General features: G+C 37.2%; 1 protein-coding gene across 2 annotated transcripts in view; it reads left to right on the top strand.

Moving 5' to 3' along the window:
* Nucleotides 1-20,363, top strand: part of ARHGEF12 (Rho guanine nucleotide exchange factor 12) — a 176,762-nt gene that overhangs the window by 30,678 nt on the left and 125,721 nt on the right. The gene's annotated exons all lie outside the window — the stretch shown is intronic.

The raw sequence follows: 20,363 nt of genomic DNA, 5'->3' as shown, positions 1-20,363 counted from the left end.
ATGTGCCTTCCCATGAGATGCTAAGCAAGCTAAGAGCCCAGAGTTTTGTCCCGGAGGAGCTAAGTGACGGCTCACAGTTACTTAGAGAGGAAACCACTGGCATCAGAAGCTGGACGCAGAGGAACTGGGAACAAGCGCCAGCAGACACCAGTCACGTGCCTTCCAACGTGACAGATATTGGCCTTTCTTGAGTCAAGATGTCTTTCTCTGGATGCCTTAGTTTGGGTATTTTTATGACTTTAGAACTGTAAACTTGTAATCTAATAATTTTTTTGTAAAAGGTGATCCATTTCTGGTATATTGCATTCTGACAGCATTAGCAAAGATTTTGGTACCAGAGGAATGGGGTTGTGTGGTTTACAAATACATACGTGTTGGAGTGGCTTTTTATATGGATAAGGGGAAGATTGTGGGAGAATTGTGGTATGCTTGATAAAAAAAAGGCCTGAATCGCTTTGAAGAGACTGTTGGTAGAAATGTGGACTCTGGATTTAGACAGTAATGGTGAATGTGTCATTGCAAACTGGAAGAAAGGTGACCCTTGTTTTAAAATGGCAGAGAATTTGGTAAAATTGTGTCCTGGTGTCGGGTGGAAGGTAGAATTTGAAAGCAATGGGCTGGGATACTTAGCTGAAGAAATTTCCAGATGAAACATGGAAAATGCAGCCTGGCTGCTCCTTGCAGCTTATAGTAAAATGTGACAAGAAAGGGATAAGCTGAGAAGTGAACTCTTAGGTACAAAGAAACCAGAAACTGATAGTTTAGAGAATTCTGAGCTTTTGGAAAATGAGACCCCAGAGAATATTGTCCCACTTGACGTTTTAACCGAACGTGGAACCAGTCAGCCATTTCAGAAAAAGCTAGAATTGGAGATGGAGTTATCCAGAAAGGATTTGTGGAAAGTCCTATTGTCTGATAGATTTGATCCCTATATGCTACATGCTAAGCCAACAATTTTTTTTTTTTTTTTTGTGCAAATTCTGTGTAAACAGAACCACTGCCAGCCTGGACTAAAAGAGATAGAAAAAAGGACAGATTGGAAGAAAAATGATTTCAAAGGCAGAACCGTGGAAGCTGATGTCTGGAGTCAGGATATCTCAGTTCAGGAGAGTGGATCCATCCATGCATGTTGAGAGGGTGAATTTGTCCTGGAAGCAGAGGGTGGACCTTCTGCTTTGTTGTCCAGGGAGAGTTTTGGTGCCCCAGGTCTCAGAGGTGGTAGAGCATATTCCTTGAGAGTTAGGGGAAACCTGTTGCCACTCAACTGTTCTGAGTGGGTTGAATGTGTGTCCTGGAGATGGAAGAGAGTCCAGGTGCTGCCCTGCTGCTTGGAAGAGGGTTGAGCCAAGAATAGGTGGTCTCCCCAAAGTTCTACAAGGTTGCAAACCTCGCCCCAGCATTTGAAGAGAATAGGGCCACAGTGGTAAGCCCTTGGAAAGGATCGGACTACCACTCTCCAAATCCCAGGGTGGTAAATGAGATTCCCAGACTTTGAAGTCTTACAGAGTTTGCCCCTTGGGTTTTCTGAAATGTTTAGGTCCAGTGACCCCTGCCTTCCTTTTGTTTTCTCCCTATGGCAGTGGGATTGTTAATCTTCTGACTATTAACTCTTTTGTATATTGGAAGCAGATAACTTGTTCTGAGTTTTCAGTGCCTGAAGAGAATTAGCCTTAGGACAGACCATGCCTGTAACTGATTTGATGAGATTTTGTACTGTTTCTAACTTTGTATTGTATCTGTATTGTTACTGAAATGGTTTAAGGCTTTTTTTTTTTTTAAACATAACAACATACAAACATGAACATTCTTACCATATGATTATTCCATTCTTGGTATATAATCTATAATTCACAGTATCATCACATAGTTGCATATTCATCACCATGATAATTTCTTATAACGTTTGCATCAATTCAGAAAAAGAAATAAAAAGAAAAAAACTCATACATACCATACCCCTTACCCCTCCCTCTCATGATTACTAGTATTTCCATCTACTCGATATATATATTTTAGCCTTTGTTTCCCCTATTTTTTTCTATACTCAGTATAACTCCCTTTCATTGATCACTGGCATTTCAGTCTATTAAATTTATTTTAACATTTTTCCCCCAATTATTTATTTATTTTAATCCATATGTTTTACTCATCTGTCCATACCATAGATACAAAGAGCATCAGATGCAAGGTTTTCATAATCACACAGTCACATTGCAAAAGCTATTATCATTATACAATCATCTTCAAGATATATGGCTGCTGGAACACAGCTCTACATTTTCAGGGACATCCCTCCAGCCTTTCCAATATACCTTAACGAAAAAGGTGATATCTATATAATGTGTAAGAATAATCCCCAGGATAACCTCTTGGCTCCGTTTGAAATCTCTCAGCCCTTGACATGTTATTTTGTCTCATTTCTGGCTTCTCTCTTTTGGTCGAGAAGGTTTCCTCAATCCCTTGATGCCGAGTCCCAGCTCATTCTAGGATTTCTGTCCCATGTTGCCAGTAAGGTTTACACCCCTGGGAGTCATGTCCCACATAGAGAAGGGGAGGGCAGTGAGTTTGCTTGTTGTGTTGGCTGAGAGAGAGGGGCCATATCTGAGCAGCTAAAGAGGTTCTCTGAGGGTGACTCTTAAGCCTAATTTTAAGTAGACTTAGCCTATCCTTTGAGGGGATAAGTTTCATATGAACAAACCCCAAGATTGGGGGCTTGGCCTATTGCTTTGGTTGTCCCCACTGCTTGTGAGAATATCAGGAATTCTCCACGTGGGGAAGTTGAATTTTCTCCCTTTCTTGTCATTCCCTGAAGGGGACTTTGCAAATACTTTTTTATTCACTGTTCACATCACCCTGGGATTTATCAGGGCATCACTCTGGACAAATCTACAAACTCTCATGCCCTACTGAGGGGTCCATGTACTTATGGTGTTCAGTTACACTGTCTGCATAAGTTATATTAGGAAACACACTAGTCAAATTATAAATTTTGTACCAAATATTTTTTGCTTTAGTCTTACACATAAAGTTTTAAAATATGAATTACCATCTATTTTCAACACCCTGCAATATTGACATTCCTTTGCTCTTCCTCATACAAAAACATTTTTGAATTTGTGTATTTAGTCACTATCATTGTACATTCTAGGCATTCCTAGATTATACCATCTCAGTCTTTATCACCTATCTTTCCTTCTGATTTCATTTGGGCCTCCAGCCCTCCTCCCTCTATCATTCTCACTTTCAGCTTCATTCAGTGTATTAACATTATTGTATTACAGTTAGGTAGTATTGTGCTGTCCATTTCTGAATTTTTATAATCAGTCCTGTTGTACAATCTATATCCCTTCAGCTCTAGTTACCCAATATCTACTTTATTTCTATCTCCTGATGGTCTCTCTTCTTAGCTTAAAATCTACAAGTTCATTCACTAATGTTAGTTCATATCAGTGAGACCATACAGTATTTGTCCTTTTGTTTCTGGCTAATCTGACTCAGCATAATGTCTTCAAGGTCCATCCATGTTGTTACATACTTTATGACTTTATTCTGTCTTACAGTTGTATAATATTCTATCGTATGTATATATCACAGCTTGTTTAGCCACTCTGCTGATGATGGACATTTGGGCTGTTTCCATCTCTTGGCAATTGTAAATAATGCTGCTATAAACATTGGTGTACAAATGTCTGCTTGTGTCCTTGCCCTCATATCCTTTCAGTAGATACCTAGCAATGGTATTGCCAGATCATATGGCAATTCTGTACTTAGCTTCTTGAGGAACAGCCAACTACTTTCCACGGCAGTTGTACCATTTTACATTTCCACCAACAGTGGATAAGTGTGCCTCTTTCTCCACATCCTCTCCAGCACTTGTCGTTTTCTGTTTAATTGATAATGGCCATTCTGGTGGGTGTGAGATGATATCTCATTATGGTTTTGATTTGTATTTCCTGAATAGCCAGGGAAGTTGAGCATCTTTCACGTGCCTTTTGGCCATTTGTATTTCCTCTTCTGAGAAGTGTCTCTTCATGTCTTTTGCCCATTTTGTAATTGGGTTGTTTGTCTTTTTGTTGTTGAGTTGAACGATCACTTTATGTATTCTGGATACTTGACCTTTATCTGATATATTGTTTCCAAATCTCGTCTTCCATGGTGTAGGCTCTCTTTTTACTTTCTTGACAAAGTTCTTTGCTGTACAAAAGTGTTTAATTTTGAGGAGTTCCCATTTCTTTCTTTGTTTCTTCAATGCTTGTGCTTTGAGTGTAACATCTAGGAAACTGCCTCCTATATAAGATTTATAAGATAAATTTCTTCTTAAAGTTTTATGGTATTAGAGCTAATGTTTAGGTCTTTGATCCATTTTGAGTTAATTTTTGTATAGAGTGTGAGATATGGATCCTCTTTCATTCTTTTCCATGTGGATATCCAGTTCTCTAGACACCATTTATTGAAGAGACTATTCTGTCCCAGGTGAATTGGCTTGACTGCCTTATCAAAGATTAATTGTCCATAGATGAGAGGGCCTACATCTGAACAATCTATTCAATTCCATTGGTCAGTATATCTGTCTTTATGGGTTTAAGGCATTTGTGATATTGTGATGGAGTAAATGTATTTTGCATATGGAAAGAACATGTCTTTTGAGATTCCAGAGGGTGGAATGTGCTGGTTTGAAACTGTTACGTACCCCAGAAATGCCATGTTCTTTTTTTTTTTTTAAATTTTTTATTAATTAAAAAAAAAGATTACAAGAAAGAAACGCAAACATTCCCAACACATACATGCAGCAATTCACAATATCATCACATAGTTGCATATTCATCATATGATCATTTCCCAGAAAAAGAAATAAAAAGACAACAGAAAAATAAAACAAAAACAGAAAAAAAAATTTTACATACCATACCCCTTATCCCTCCCTTTCATTGATCACTAGCATTTCAAACTAAATTTATTTTAACATTTGTTCCCCTTTTATTTATTTTTATTCCATATGTTCTACTCATCTGTCGACAAGGTAGATAAAAGGAGCATCAGACACAAGGTTTTCACAATGACACAGTCACATTGTGAAAGCTATATCATTATACAAAAGGAGCATCAGACACAAGGTTTTCACAATGACACAGTCACATTGTGAAAGCTATATCATTATACAATCATCATCAAGAAACATGGCTACTGGAACACAGCTCTACATTTTCAGGCAGTTCCCTCCAGCCTCTCCATTACATCTTGACTAACAAGTTGATATCTACTTAATGCATAAGAATAACCTCCAGGATAACCTCTCCACTGTGTTTGGAATTTCTCAGCCATTGACACTTTGTCTCATTTCCCTCTTCCCCCTTTTGGTCGAGAAGGTTTTCTCAATCCCTTGATGCTGGGTCTCAGCTCATTCTAGAGTTTTTCTCAATCCCTGGATGCTGAATCTCGGCTCATTCTGGGATTTCTGTTCCATGTTGCCAGGAAGATCCACATCCCTGGGAGTCATGTCCCATATACTCAGGGGGAGGGTAGTAAGTTTGCTTGCTGTGTTGGCTGGAGAGAGAGGCCACATCTGAGCGACAAAAGACGTTCTTTTGGGGGTGACTCTTAGGCCTAATTTTAAGTAGGCTTGAGCTATCCCCTTGGGGTTAAGTTTCATGTAAATAATCCCCAAGACTAGGGGCTCAGCCTATGGCCTTGGCCGTCCACACTGCTTGTGAGAATATCAAGAATTCAACTTGGGGAAGTTGAGTTTTCCCCCATTCTCACCATTCCCCGAAGGGGACTTTGCAAATACTTTTCCACTCACTGATGAAATGACTCTGGGATTCATCAGGGCATCACCTGGACAAACCAACAAAATCTCATGTCCTATACAAAGTTCCATGTACTTAAGGTGTTCAACCAACTATCTACATAAGTTATATTAGAAGATGCACTAGTCAAAATATACATTTGTACCAAATAAACATTTTTTGCTTTAGTCTCACACATAAGTTGAAATTTTAAAGTATTAATTACCATCTATTTTCAGCACACTGCAGTAATGACATTCTTTTGTTCTTCCTCATGCAAAAACATTTTTTAAATTTGTACATTTAGTCACTATCATTATACACTCTAGGCATTCCTAGATTATACCATCTCAATCTTTATTGTCTATCTTTCTTTGTGATTTCATTTATGCCCCAGCCCTCCTCCCTCTATCATTCTCACATGCAGCTTCATTCAGTGTTTTAGCATAATTGTATTACATTTAGGTAATATTGTGCTGTCCATTTTTGAGTTTTTATATTCAGTCCTGTTGCACAATCTGTATCCCTTCAGCTCCAATTACCCAATATCTTACCCTGTTTCTATCTCCTGATGCTCTCTATTACCAAGGAAATATTCCAAGTTTATTCACTAATGTCAGTTCATATCAGTGAGACTATAGAGTATTTGTCCTTTTGTTTCTGGCTAATCACACTCAGCATAATGTCCTTAAGGTCCATTCGGGTTGTTACATACTTCATAACTTTATTCTGTCTTATAGCTGCATAATATTCCATCTTATGTAAATGCCACAGTTTGTTTAGCCAACTGTCTGTTGATGGGCATTTTGGCTGCTTCCATCTCTTGGTATTTGGAAATAATTTACACATTGATGTGTAAATGTCCGTTTGTGTTCTTGCCCTCATGTCCTTTGAGTAGAGACAGCATATAGATGGGTTCTGTTTTTTAATCCATTCTGCCAGACTGTGTCTTTTGATTGTGGAGTTTAATCCATTAATATTTAGTGTTATTACTGCATGGGTAGTACCTTCTTCTACTATTTTGCCTTCTGGATTTTATATGTCATATCTAATTTTCCTTCCTTTTACCTTTACTCATAGTCTTCCTTTCTACACTCTTCTCCACACCTCACTTCTGTCTTCGTGTCTGTCTCTAGTGTTCCCTTTAGTATTTCTTGCAGAGCTGGTCTCTTAGTCACAAATTCTCTCAGTGATTTTTTTTGTCTGAAAATGTTTAAATTTCTCCCTCATTTTTGAAGGACAATTTTGCTGGATATAGAATTCTTGGTTGGCAGTTTTTCTCTTTTAATAATTTAAATATGTCATCCCACTGTCTTCTTGCCTCCATGATTTCTGCTGAGAGATCTACACATAGTCTTATTGGGCTTCCTTTGTATGTGATGGATTGCTTTTCTCTTGCTGCTTTCTAGATTCTCTTTCTCTTTGACCTCTGACGTTGTGATTATTAAATGTCTTGGAGTATGACTATTTGGATCTATTCTCTTTGGGGTACAGTGTACTTCTTGGATCTGTAATTTTAAGTCTTTCGTAAGAGTTGGAAAATTTTCAGAGATAATTTCCTCCATTAGTTTTTTCCCTCCTTTTCCCTTCTCTTCTCCTTCTGGGATACCCATAACACGTATATTCATGTGCTTCATATTGTCTTTCAGTTCCCTGAGTGCCTGCTCATATTTTTCCATTTTTTTCCCTATATATATTTTTTCTTGCCAGGTTTCAGATGTTCCGTCCTCCACTTCACTAATCTTATGTTCTGTGTGTCGAAATCTACCATTGTTGGTTTCCATTGTTTTTTTCATCTCTTCTACCTTGCCTTTCATTCCCATAAGTTCTGTGATTTGCTTTTTCAGACTTTCAATTTCTTCTTTTTGTTCATTCCTTGCCTTCTTTATATCCTCCCTCAATTCATTGATTTGGTTTTTGATGAGGTTTTCCATGTCTGTTCATATATTCTGAATTAATTGTTTCAGCTCCTGTATGTCATTTGAATTGTTGGTTTGTTCCTTTGGGCCATATCTTCAATTTTCCTAGTGTGATTTGTTATTTTTTGCTGGTGTCTAGGCATTTAATTACCTTAATTAGTTTATTCTGGAGATTGCTTTTGCGTCTTTTTCCTAGGGTTTTCTTGCTGGATGAATTTGTTGTTTGTCTGTTCTTTGACATTCAGTTCAGTTTTATCTGGGCCTCTAGCTTAAGTTTTGTTTAACAGAGGAAAATGTTTCGGTTCTTGTTTTTTGTTTCTTGCCCCTCTTGTATGGTACCTTACCCCCCACTCTTAGGAGGGTCTACTTAGGTATTATAGACCCCAGCCGGATTTTCCGAGACCAAACTGGCCTCCTATCAGGAGGAAAGAGTCACCTGCGTCGGTTTTCCCTGAGGGTAAGACCCAGCAGGTTGAAAGACTTTCCTGTGAAGTCTCTGAACTCTGTTTTTCTTATCCTGCCCAGTATGTGGCACTTGTCTGCCTGCAGGTCCCATCAGCGTTAGATGATGCGGTTTCTTTAACTTTGGCGGACTCTACCTGCTGGGGGCATGGTGGAGACAGAGGACAGGTTGTAGGCTGGTTTTAATGGCTTTAAATTACCAAGCCCTGGTGTCTGAATTCCTTGAGAGAGGGATTCCACCTGAGTTGGACTTCACCCCTCCCCTGGGGAAGGCACAGGCTTCAGACAAGCCCCCAAAAGAGCTCACTTCTGCCTATGCCTGGGGCAGTTGTAGCCTGAGAAGTCCTGCCGCTATATCCAAAGGCAATTGAGCCTTTGTAGAAACACAGCCACAAAAACTTCTGTTTCTTCTTTTTTCCCCCCTTTTTCCGTGAGCCCTGTCCCCTTGGCAGCGGGGCAAAAATGAGCAACCTCCGCTTTGACCAGGTTCACCTAAGCTGGGGGCCTGTTTTTAGTAGTCAGAATTTGTTAATGAATTCCACAATTGGCATTTGTGCTCAGTCTGTGCTGCTGGTGAATTTCCTTTCCTTTCCCCTCTGGGAAGCAGCCTGTGGGGGAGGGGTGCCGGCAGCCGCAGCTTTGGGAACTCAGGGTTCTGTGGGGGCTCACAGCTGGTCCAGACTGGGTTACGCTGTGTGTCTGGTCACTGCCGTGGCTCCAGGAGCTGTTCTGTAATGTTTTGGTTATTTAGTAGTTGTTCTGGAGGACAAACTAAAATGCGCACATTGTTAAGCCACCGTCTTGACCTGGAAGTCAGTGCCGTGTTCTTTTAATCCTGATCCAGTATTGCAGAGTGGAACCTCTTATTTAGGTTTTTTCCATGGAGATGTGCCACACCCAATTGTGGAAGTGATCTTTTGATTAGATGGAGATGTGACCTTGCCCATTCAAGGTGGGTCTTAGTTAGCTGGAGTCCTTAAAAGAGCCTAGATAGAAAACAGAGAAATCTGGAGATGCAGAAGGAGGTGAGAGAGCCGTTTGAACTCAGAAGCCAGGAGAAAAGAACTCTCTGGCCCTGAGAGATGCTAAGCTAAGAGATGAAACCCAGAGTTTTGTCCTGGAGTAGCTAAGTAAGGACCCACAGATGCTTGGAAAGGAAGCCAGTGGAATCATAAGCTGGAAGCAATGAAACCAGAAACAAGGACCTGCAGACTCCAACCATGTGCATTCTCATGTGACAGACATTGTCTTGTCTTCAGAATCAAGGTATCTCTTTCTGCATGCCTTAGTTTGGACATTTTTATGGCCTTAAAACTGTAAGCTTGTAACTTAATGAATCCCTTTTATAAAACAAATCTATTTCTGGTATATTGCATCTGGAGCATTAGCATTAGACAGTTTCTTCTGTCAATTTGCTATTTGGCCTTTTTAAGTCTTATACCTTCCTTCTCCCCCCGCTCAATATTTCTATCAATGCCTACTTTCATATTTTTATTAAATTTTTTTGTAGTGTACCATTTTGTGTCCCATCTCATTTCTCTTTGTGTATATTTTTCAGATATTTTCTTTATGATTACCATGAGGCTTAAATTTAACATTCTAAATCTACACTAATCACATTTCATTTGATACCAGTTTAACTGCAATAGCATCCATATACACTGTTCCCGTATTCTTCCATCTCCCCACATTTGTTTTGTACTTGTTATCGATTATATCTTTATATGTTGTATGTGCAAAAGTTTAGATTTATCATTAAATTTTTATGTATACATTTTAGAACCTTTAGGAAGTCAAAAGTGGAGTTATATACCAAAAGATACAATATAAAGTGCTGGTGTATCCATATGGGTACCATTATTAGAGGTCTTTATTTACTTATTTATTTAAAAAATTCTATTTATTAAATGTACCAACATACAAACACAAACATTCTTACCATATGATCATTCTATTCTACATATATAATCAGTAATTCACAGTTATCATCACAGAGTTGTATATTCATCATCATAATAATTTCTTAGAACATTTGCATCAGTTCAGAAAAAGAAATAAAAAGAAAACAGAAGAAAATTCATACTCTTTATTTCTTTCTATTGCCTTGATTCACTGTCTGGTGCTCTTCCCTTTCTGTCTGAAGAATTCCTTTTAGCATTGCTTGTAGGGCAGGTCTAGTGGTGAAAAATTCCCTCAAGTTTTGTTTTTCTGGAAATGTCTTAATTTTTCCCTTATTTTTCAAAGACAGTGTCACCGGATATAAAATCCTTGGTTGGCAATTGTTTCAGTACTTTTTTTTTTCTGATTGCTTTGTCTGCAAGTTCACTGTTTCTTCTGCCACCTCCAGTCAGCTGTCGAAACCTGTTTTAATTTGTAAGCTGCTGGAATGCAATATACCAGAAATGGAATGGCTTTTAAAAAGGGAATTTATTATGTCTCAAGTTTACAGTTCTAAGCCATGAAAGTGTCCAAATTAAGGCACCAACAAGAGGTTACCTTCACTTAAGAGAGGCTGATGCCATCCAGAACAGCTGTCAGCTGGGGAGTCAGGTGGCTGAGTCTACTGGGATCTTCAGGTTCTGGACATTTCTCTCAGATGGGAAGGCACACAGCTGCTAGCTTTCTCTCTTCATTTTATAAGGGTTCCCCGGGTTGTTTTCCTTCTGCATCTCCGAAGTCTTTGACTTTGTGGGCTTTGTTGGTTGTGTGTGCTGGGTGGACTCTAAAGCTTTTTTCAAAATGTTTTCTTCTTAAAGAGCTCCAGTAAGCAGTCCCACATTCAATAGGTGGAGTCACAGCTCCATGGAAACCATCTAATCAAAAGTTACCACCCACAACTAGGTGGGTCACATTTCACTGGAAACAAAAAAGATCCCACCCAGCAATATTGAATAAATATTAAAGACTTGGCTTTTCTGTGGTATACAGCAGATTCAAATTGGCACAAAACCTTCTAGGGAATTTTTAATTTCCATTGTTGTGGTCTTCAACTCCATTATTTCTGTTTTATTCCTTTTTAAAATTTCTTTCTCTTTATTGAGATTCTCATAATTGTTCAGCCATCATTTTCTTGATATCCTTTAGTTCTTTGTGTATATTTTAATTTATCTCCTTGAGCATATTAAAGACTTTTTAAAAAAGTCTTTGGCCTATATGTCCAATCTGGTCTTCTTCATTGATGGTTTCTAGATTTTTATCTTTTTCCTGTGGGTGTGTTGTAATTTCCTGTTTCTTTGTCTTGTAATCTTTTGTTGCATACCATACATTTTAGTATTTTAAACTAAGATTTAGTTCCTTAACTGTCTGTTCCTTAAATTTGTATCAGCTATATATCACTATATAACAAAGACTTGCTTGAGGGCCAAGAATTAACCAGGAAAAAAAAACTATCCAAGGCAAAACACAGTATTTACAAATTGGTTTCTTTAGGATTTAACTCTTTTATCAAGAAGATCACCTCAAGGCCAAAGTGAAGTGCAGGGTCCTCTCTGTCTTTTTTGAGTCTGTACCTTATTCTGGACTAATGCTTTCTCCTGGCCTTAGGAAGTCTCTCATTTTCCAGGAATTCCAGTGTTCCTTCTACTATCTACGAAATGAACCTCCGCCCCCTTCCTGGGTACTCTTTTGTTTATCTTATCTTTGCCTCAGAGCGCTTTGATTTAATTGTTTCCTATACTGCTTTAGCTGTCCTGCAAGCAGCTGCTGACTATAGGATAGATTCTAGGAGGGCGAGCCAGAAAGAAGTGTCATAGTTCAGTCTTTCATGATGTTTTATATTTGAGTAATATTTCACTGTATGACTGTATCATACTTTATCCATTCCTGTTGAGGAACATCTTGATTGCTTCCAGTTTTTAGTAATTATGAGTACAGCTGTTATAAATATCCCTGGATAGGATTTTGTGTGGATGTAAGTTTTCAAATCTGTTGGATAAATACTAAGAGTGTGACTGTTGAATTATTTGGTAAGTCTGTTTTTAACATTTGACTCCTTTTACATATGTACTTTATATAAATAGAGTCATGCATTATGTACTCTTTTATGTCTAGCTTCTTTCTAATCTGTATTGTGAGTGGTAGCGGTTCATTTGTTTTCATTGTTGATATGCTATTGACTGTCCCACAATTTGTTTATCAGTTTAACTGTGGATGAGCATGTGGTTAGTTTTTAATTTGGCACTATTACTCGTAACTCTAAGAGGAACATTTATGGGCATGTCTTTCTGTGGACATATGTATACATTTCTGCCAGGTACATTCCTAGGTATGGGGTACTGCTGAACAATTTTTCCAAGTGGTCATAGCGATTTACATCCCCACCAGCAGTGTGTGGGGGTTCTAGGTTCTCCATATTCTTATGAATGTTGTAAATATACATAATTATTCATTCTCTCTCTCTCTTTCTCTCTGTGATACCACATTGTGGTTTAAATTTGCATTTTAAACCTTTTTATATGTTTAAACCTTTTTATATGTTTATTGGTTATTTGGATAGCCAAGAAATTGAAAAAATCATAAACTTCTTTGTGGGCTCAGTAAGTCTTGAGCTTTCGGAGAATGAGTGGTTTTTATTAGAGAAGGCAGTAAGGAAAATAATTTTTTTAAAAAATTAGGGAATTGGTTTACAGAAAAAAATCATGCAGAAAATACAAAGTTCTCATATACCCTATGTTCTGCATATAGTTTTCCCTTTTATTAACACTTTACATTAGGGTGTTACATTTGTTTCAATTGAGGAAGCAGTTATTACAATTAATTATCAGTGGTGTTAATTATATTCACAGTGTTGTGCTACCATTACCACCATACATTATCAAAACTTTTCCATTACTTCAAACAGAAACTCTGTACCAACCGAGTATTTAACTCCCCTTTTTCTGCCTCTACTCTGACCGCTGGTAACTTTTATTTTAGTTTCTGACTGTGAATTTGCTTATTCTAATTATTTCATGTCAGTGAGATCATACAATACTTATCCTTTTGTGTCTTGTGTATTTCATTCAATATGATGTTCTGAAGGTTTGTCTATGTTGTTGCATGTGTCAGAACTTCATTCCTTTTTTTGGGTGAATAATAGTTAATTAAATGTATATACTACGTTTTTTAAAAAATCCATCTGTTGATGAATGCGGGGTTGCTTCTATTTTTTGGCAATTGTGAATAGTGCCAGTATGAGCATCAGTGTGAAAAATATTCTTCAAGTCCCTGCTTTCAGTTCTTTTGGGTATATCTAGAAGTGGCATTGCCGGATTGGGAAATAATGTTTTTGTGGGAGAGCAATGTTTTAATTATGGCAACACGTATGAAGAAGTTGAGATTGTAGAAGTGTTGCCTTTCATGTGAAAAGAGAGTATAGAGTATACTGTGATGAAGTTTGGTAGAGAGGGGAACAGTAGGAGGTTTTGTTAGAAATGTTATATGATTGTTGCAGGACTGAAGCTTTTGTGTGGTGAGCTAGGGTGATAGAGATGCTAAGACATGTTGAAATTATATTCTAAATTGTGTTCTAAATTCTAATTGTGTCCTCAAGATTTAAGTTGATCTCTTATATGAAATTGCTTCATCAGTGTAGGCAAACACAGATTTTGACTTCAGAGAGTATGGGGAGTTTGATTCTTAGGATTGGTGGGCTGTTCAGAAGATGCTGAGCATCAGTGACCCCAGGATATTAGAGGAGGTCTGATGATACCAGCAGTCAGTAGTCTAGTATGTCTTGTTTTTTTTAACCAATCCAGACTATAATCGCTACTTCTTTATTAAGTATTTATAATGCCATCTGTTCAATAAATTTGGTTTTTAATATTCTCTGGGAAGAACACTGAAGTCATTAGTCTGTAAATCTACAGACCTATCTATATATCTCTTTCTCTTTAATCTACCCATCTAGCTCTTCCTTCTTTTATTTTTTTGTTAACAAACTATATTTCCCAAGGTGTGGTATCTTGGAAGCTGATTCTTCATAGATCACTAAATATGATTCTGAGATTCTATGAATTGGTTTATAATTTTACAGAATCCTGGGATATAATTTATGTGGGCAAAGTGATTACTGAGATTTTACTTAAAATTAAATGTATTCAAATGTTTCAAGGAATATATTTTGTAAAACAAAGAACATATTTTTATCCATTACTAATATATTGATCCCAGAAGTTATATGGGTTCAAATTGTCAAGTTGGATTGATGCTTCAGAAAAGATAAAAGGGAGGCTGATGACACGACATTACATTTGCTAGAGAGTAGTGTTTCAGGCAAATTACTGTTTGTAAAATTACATGGCTTCTAGGGATTAGATTGAAGAAGTGCTTTTCTTGTCCCTCCCTCATTCTGTTGTAGATGGCTGAGATGCCAGTAATAGAGTGCCAGACATCCTAATGCCTGGGGCAATTAGAGACCAGGGAAGATTTACAAGAATCAAACACAAACAGACAGAGTAGCATGAAGAAATTTCAATCCTCCTAGCCTTGTTTATAATGTTAATTAGGCTTATTGGGGCAGAAAATATTTTTTTCTTCTCCTGCAATTTTTATCTGCTTCTCTTTCACCCCAACCTTCTATCCCAGATTCTCCCCTTCAGGGGTCATATTATCAACCAAAGGAGACTTTTTTTTTTTTTGTAAATCCTGACTTAAATTGTATTATTTGGCTTTAGGGAAAGGGGCAGTAGCAACAACACTTTTAAAATATTTAAGGGGCTCCATTTTTGGGAGAGGCACTATATATTTTTTGTTTTGTTTTGTTTTTTGTTAAATCATGTTGTATTCCGGAAATTCTGAATAGTTTTTTTTTTTTTCCTGTGGTACTATAATAAGATCTTTTGTAAATGTTTTTAATTTTGTGGGAGGCATTTCGCTGCTCACTTCTAAATATTGTTTGCCTAAATCTTAGCTTTTTTTTTTTTTTAATTATTTCTGTATTTTTATGGAGTAATCTTCTAGGGAAATGTGCTTAAATTCTGTTCTCTGCCTCTCCATCAGCAGCACAGTATTGGGCTTCAGATGATGATGGTAGTTAATTGGGGGTGGGGAAGAGGTGGGGTTTCTTCTTGTCTTCCCTCTTGTGGTCAGTAAAATCTCAGACAAATGCCTTTTCAAGAAGGTCGAATGTATATATATGAAGGGAAAGCCTAGAATTGCTAAAGGAGTGGTGTTTTGTTAAGGATTTTATTCTCTTCTATTCCATGGAAATGAGCCTTTTGAGCTTTTACTTGTCTGCTGATTTGTCTCGTGATCCAGGTAATCTATAGCAGTCTTTGTTTTCTTGGTAGTGTATGAAATGTAGCAAAATGGTAGAATTATAGCTTCATTGAAAAGGATATATCTATAACAGAGGAATAAGATAAAAAAAGGAAAAGGTTATTTTTACATTGTTCATTATTATTTCTTATAATAGCTTTTAAGGATTTTTCATGTTTTGAATGCTAAATTAACCTAAAGGAAGAAATTTCCTAGTTTTGAAAACCTATACCTCAATTGCTTAGCTTGAGAACAAAGGTTTTAACAACCAGCATTGCAGTTATATCTTTATTGAATAAGGGTAGGAAGCAGCATCCTCCCTTTACCTTTTTAGAACTGAATTGGCATAACGTAAATCCTTAACTAGGAACTTTGACTTATTATTCTGTGAATTGCAGTTTAATTATCTGAAGCTTTGAGTTGGTGATTTCCCTTTGATACCCAAGGGACCATGGAAGGGGCATAGGGGGCAGAGAGGGGGATTAATCCTATATTGGGGGAAGGAACTGTTTTTGTGGAGTTTTCCACCTGAACATCTTCCATTTGAAACTAAATTGAAATATGTAATCATTTGCATAAGGTGATATCCATAACATCAAACACTATTACAGATTTGAATTATCCTTTGTTCAGTTTGTGGTATTTTAGCTGTTCAGCTGAAAGGTTGGTTATAAATATGAAAAAGCTGTCAGATTGCTATGTGACGGCATTGGAATTGCGTTTTGCTTTTTTTGCAGTTATATCTGTGATTACAGTAGCAGTAGCATGCTTATGAAAAGCAGAAGTGGTATAAAATGCTGAAGACAGTTTTATTTTCTTCTGAAGGTGTTTTTCATGATGAAATTATATTCTTGTGTACAGAAAAACTCCCAGACCGTAGTTTATGACACTACAATGTATATAGTGTTGCAGACTTCCCTGTTGAGAAAAGATAGACCACATTTTGATGCATATTCTGAAGTTTTCAGTTAATTTGCTTATTATCTCTATCACAGTGATATGAGTTATCATAATTTGCCTCATTTTGACAGCTGACTGATCCCTTAGAGGTATTAGCAAATTAATATGCCTTTTGAACATTTGCATTATATTAGGCACTAATGTTAGGTATATTTGATATATGTGTGTTCTGGACAGTTCAGTCTTTGCCCAAAAGAGGTTTGTGTCTGGTAGGGATATAAAAACTCATGCTTTTGGTTTTAGTATATAAGTATTGGTTGTACACTTATGTACTGCATGTAGATGTAATACATAAAGTATTACATCCTCATAATAACCCATTCACAAAATTATCATTATCCCTCTATAGATGAGGAAATTTAAATTTAAAGAGGTTAAGTAATTTGCCTTAAGTAACAAAACCATGAAGTGATGAAAGACGAAGCCCTGGTCAGTCAGACTCCAAAGCTCTTTGTACTGTTTCCGTATGAGCAGATTAAAACATTTTATCCCAATTATTTGCCATCAAAAAGAGTTGCCAGGGGAGTGAACAGGAGATAGGGATCCAAGTCTCTGCCGAGAACTGAGGGGTTGGGTAAATCATCTAATATTGTTTGTAAAATGTGAGGGTTGGAGTAGGTAATCTGAAGTTCAATTCTAACATTATATGATTCCATTTAGTGGAAGACATTTTTATGTGTGGCTTATGGAAACAGTTCTTATACCCTTTGAATTTTTATTATGAATATAGCTTCCATTCTTGACCCTTCATACCCTACTCTCCTTTTTCTTTGGCAGGTAGAGTGGCAGCCTATAATGCTTATCACCTTTTAGTATATGACAGTGTATTCTTATTTATTAAGAGCATTATTGTCTGTCTGTTTACTAACTTCCCTTCACCCAAATATATCACAAGGACCTAGAATAGTGCCTGGCTACAGAGTATGCTTTCAAATTTATACATCAGTTAATGAATAATAGACTAGACAAAATGTATAAGAAACTTCATATTTACTGGCACTAATAGATTATCCTGGGGCTAAAGTACTCTTTTTGCTATTACAATGATCCTTTAAGGAACTAATTAATATGAGATTCTAATAAAGAAAAAAACCTATAAAACAGTCACATTTAGTTAAATAAGATTGAGTTTGTTGGAATTTCCCCCATGCAAAACTTTGATAGTATAGAACTTGACAACACTCAGTGTTTAATTTTTTTTTCCTCGCACAAAAACATTTTTTAATTTGTACATTTAGTCACTATCATTGTACACTCTAGGCATTCCTAAATTATACCGTCTCAGTCTTTATTGTCTATCTTTCCTTCTGATTTCATATGTGCCCCCAGCCCTCCTTCCTCTATCATTCTTACTCAGTGTTTTATTTAATAATACTTTACTAAAACATTAATAGATGATTTCATATATGCAAAGAAAATCATAAGGGCAAAGTTCCTTTTTGTTCTATTTATCTGTAGATTTATATGAACTCTCAATTATTAATTTAAAGTGGGTATAAAATATTCAGACCATTGAGTCTTTTATTTAAAAGATATTTCATGAATTATCACACAATGTTTACTAGTATTTTTGTTGTTTCATTTGAACATTAGGCTTTTAAAAAATGTTAATATCTGTGCTTAGGTAAAATTGATATATCATAAACTGCATTTGTTTAAAGTGTACAATTTGATAAATTTTGGTATATGTTTATGACTAGAAAGTCATCACCTCAATGATAAACCTGTTCATCACCTCAAAAGTTTCCTCATATTTTGTAATCCCTTCTTTCCACCGTTTCCTGTCAGTCCCTAGCTATCCACTGATCTTGTTGTCGTTGTAGATTAGGTTGCATTTTCTTGAGTTTTATGTAAATGGAATCATACAGTGTATGCTGTTTTTTGTTTGGTTTCTTTCACTCAGCAAAATTATTTTGAGATTTACTCATGTTGTTGTATGTATCAATAGTTCATTCCTTTTTATTGCTGAGTAATCCAGGGTATGGATATACTGTGATTTGTTTATGCATTCATTTGTGGATGGACATTTGAGTTTTCAGTTTGGGGCTATATTAAGAATAAATTTGCTATGCACATTTAGTATGGACATGTTCTTTCATTTCTATTGGGTAAATACCTGACGTGGAATGGATCAGGTGGTAGTTATATATTGAACATTTTAAAGAAACTACCGAGTTGTTTTTCAGAATGGCTTTATAATGTTACAGTCTCACAAACAACATTCCACTTTCTCCACAGCCTCACCAATGCTTGGTATTATCAGTCTTTTTAATTTTAACTGTTTTAGTGGGCATGCAATGGTATCTTTTTTTTGGTAACATTTTTTATTGTGAAATATAACATATATATACAAAACAGCAATTTATTTCAAAGTACATTGTAACAACTAGTTATAGAACAGATTTCAGGGTTTGGTATGGGTTATAGATCTACAGTTTAGGTTTTTCCTTCTAGCTCCTCTGGAGACACTGGAAACTGAAAGAAATATCAGTATAATGATTTAGTGGTCATGCTCATTTGTTAAATCCTGTCTTCTCTATTACTTCTCTTTCTCCTTTGAGCCTTCTCCCAGTCTTTAGGGGTATATGGGCTATGCCCATTCTATCTTTTTCTTTTCTTTTTTTTTAATAATCACTTATCATTTATACTGCATTATCTCATACATTACTTCATTTGATCCTCACAGCAGCCCTGTGAGGTAGGTAGGATTACGTATTTCTGTTATGCTCATTTCACAGATAGACAAACTATAGCTCAATGAGGGGAATGACTTGCGTAAAGTCACATGGCACATTAATGGCTTCATAGGTCCTCTACTTTTTCTAAAGCCAAGCTGCTTGAATTAGGAAGCACCGAAAAGACGGAGAAAGAGAAGCTTTAGGGAAAGAAAAAAGGTCAGTGGCAATTTACAAGGTTTCTCCTCCTAACTGTATTTCTGCTCTCTGGTCTAAACTGGGTTCTCCTGAGGGGTGTCTCCGAGTACTTTCAGCCTGGTGGCCTGGGTCAGCTATCAGGGAGACTCTGGGGTCCCACTAAACCAGAAAAAAGGCTTTTATTGACTAAGGGACTAGCCTTGTCAAAGGTTCTGTGTACACCCTCCCTATTCCCAGGGTGTACTCAGGGGAAGCCCCTTCTCTGGCCCATCTCCAGTATCTCCTGTGTCACCAGGCTTCCCTGGCTTTGTCTTAGGGCCCCTGCCCAGTGGGGAAGTTGGTCACTTCTAAGGCCATGCTTGCTCCAGGGATGAATCATATTGTACAGTTTTGAGGCCTGCATTGCTAAGCACCACTGAGAAGTGGTGGCTTGGAATTTCTGTTTTAGATCTCACCCCAAGGAGGCCCATGGGACAGTTATGACCACAATCAGTACCACAGGGGAAGGCCACCTCATTCAGAGCACTGTCTTAGGGGCTAGAAACTTACTCCAAGAACACTGCTTTTGTTTAGACCACCCTAGACTCCTTGCTGCACACTGCTCTCTGACACCCTGGTCTCCTCCCTCTGGATCACCTCAGCAGCAACAAATCTTCACCCTCCAACAAAAAATAGTCAAAAGGTATGTGGAGCTATGGCTGGCAAGGAAGGTCGGTGAAATGGGGGTCATAAATGAGGCGAAGACAAAACAAAATGGATTGACTTATAGGGGATGGAAGGGAGCTAACTTGGTTCTGAAGATAGATCAAAGGGGAATCCTAATTCTGAGTAATAATATTTTCAGAATTAGTGTTTGCCTCTTTAGGTAACTATTTTGAGGAAGATGATACAGATTTGGGTGTGAAGGAAGGTCTAGAACCAAGACCAGCAAATGGATGTGGCAGGAGGACTATTTTGGCCTAACATAAGGAAGAACTTTCTGATAGCCAGCATGGGGCTTATGAGTGGATTGGGAGTGGGGGAGGAATAAGTGACCTTTGAATTATTTTCCAACCCTGAGATTCCATAATATATTTGTTTAAAATGACCTATTTCAATCATACTTCAAATTCTGGGGAAAAGGATTA

This window comes from Tamandua tetradactyla, chromosome 8, assembly GCF_023851605.1.
Source record: "Tamandua tetradactyla isolate mTamTet1 chromosome 8, mTamTet1.pri, whole genome shotgun sequence".
NCBI classification, from domain to species: Eukaryota; Metazoa; Chordata; class Mammalia; order Pilosa; family Myrmecophagidae; genus Tamandua; species Tamandua tetradactyla.
This window is presented reverse-complemented; position numbering and strand designations above follow the sequence as displayed.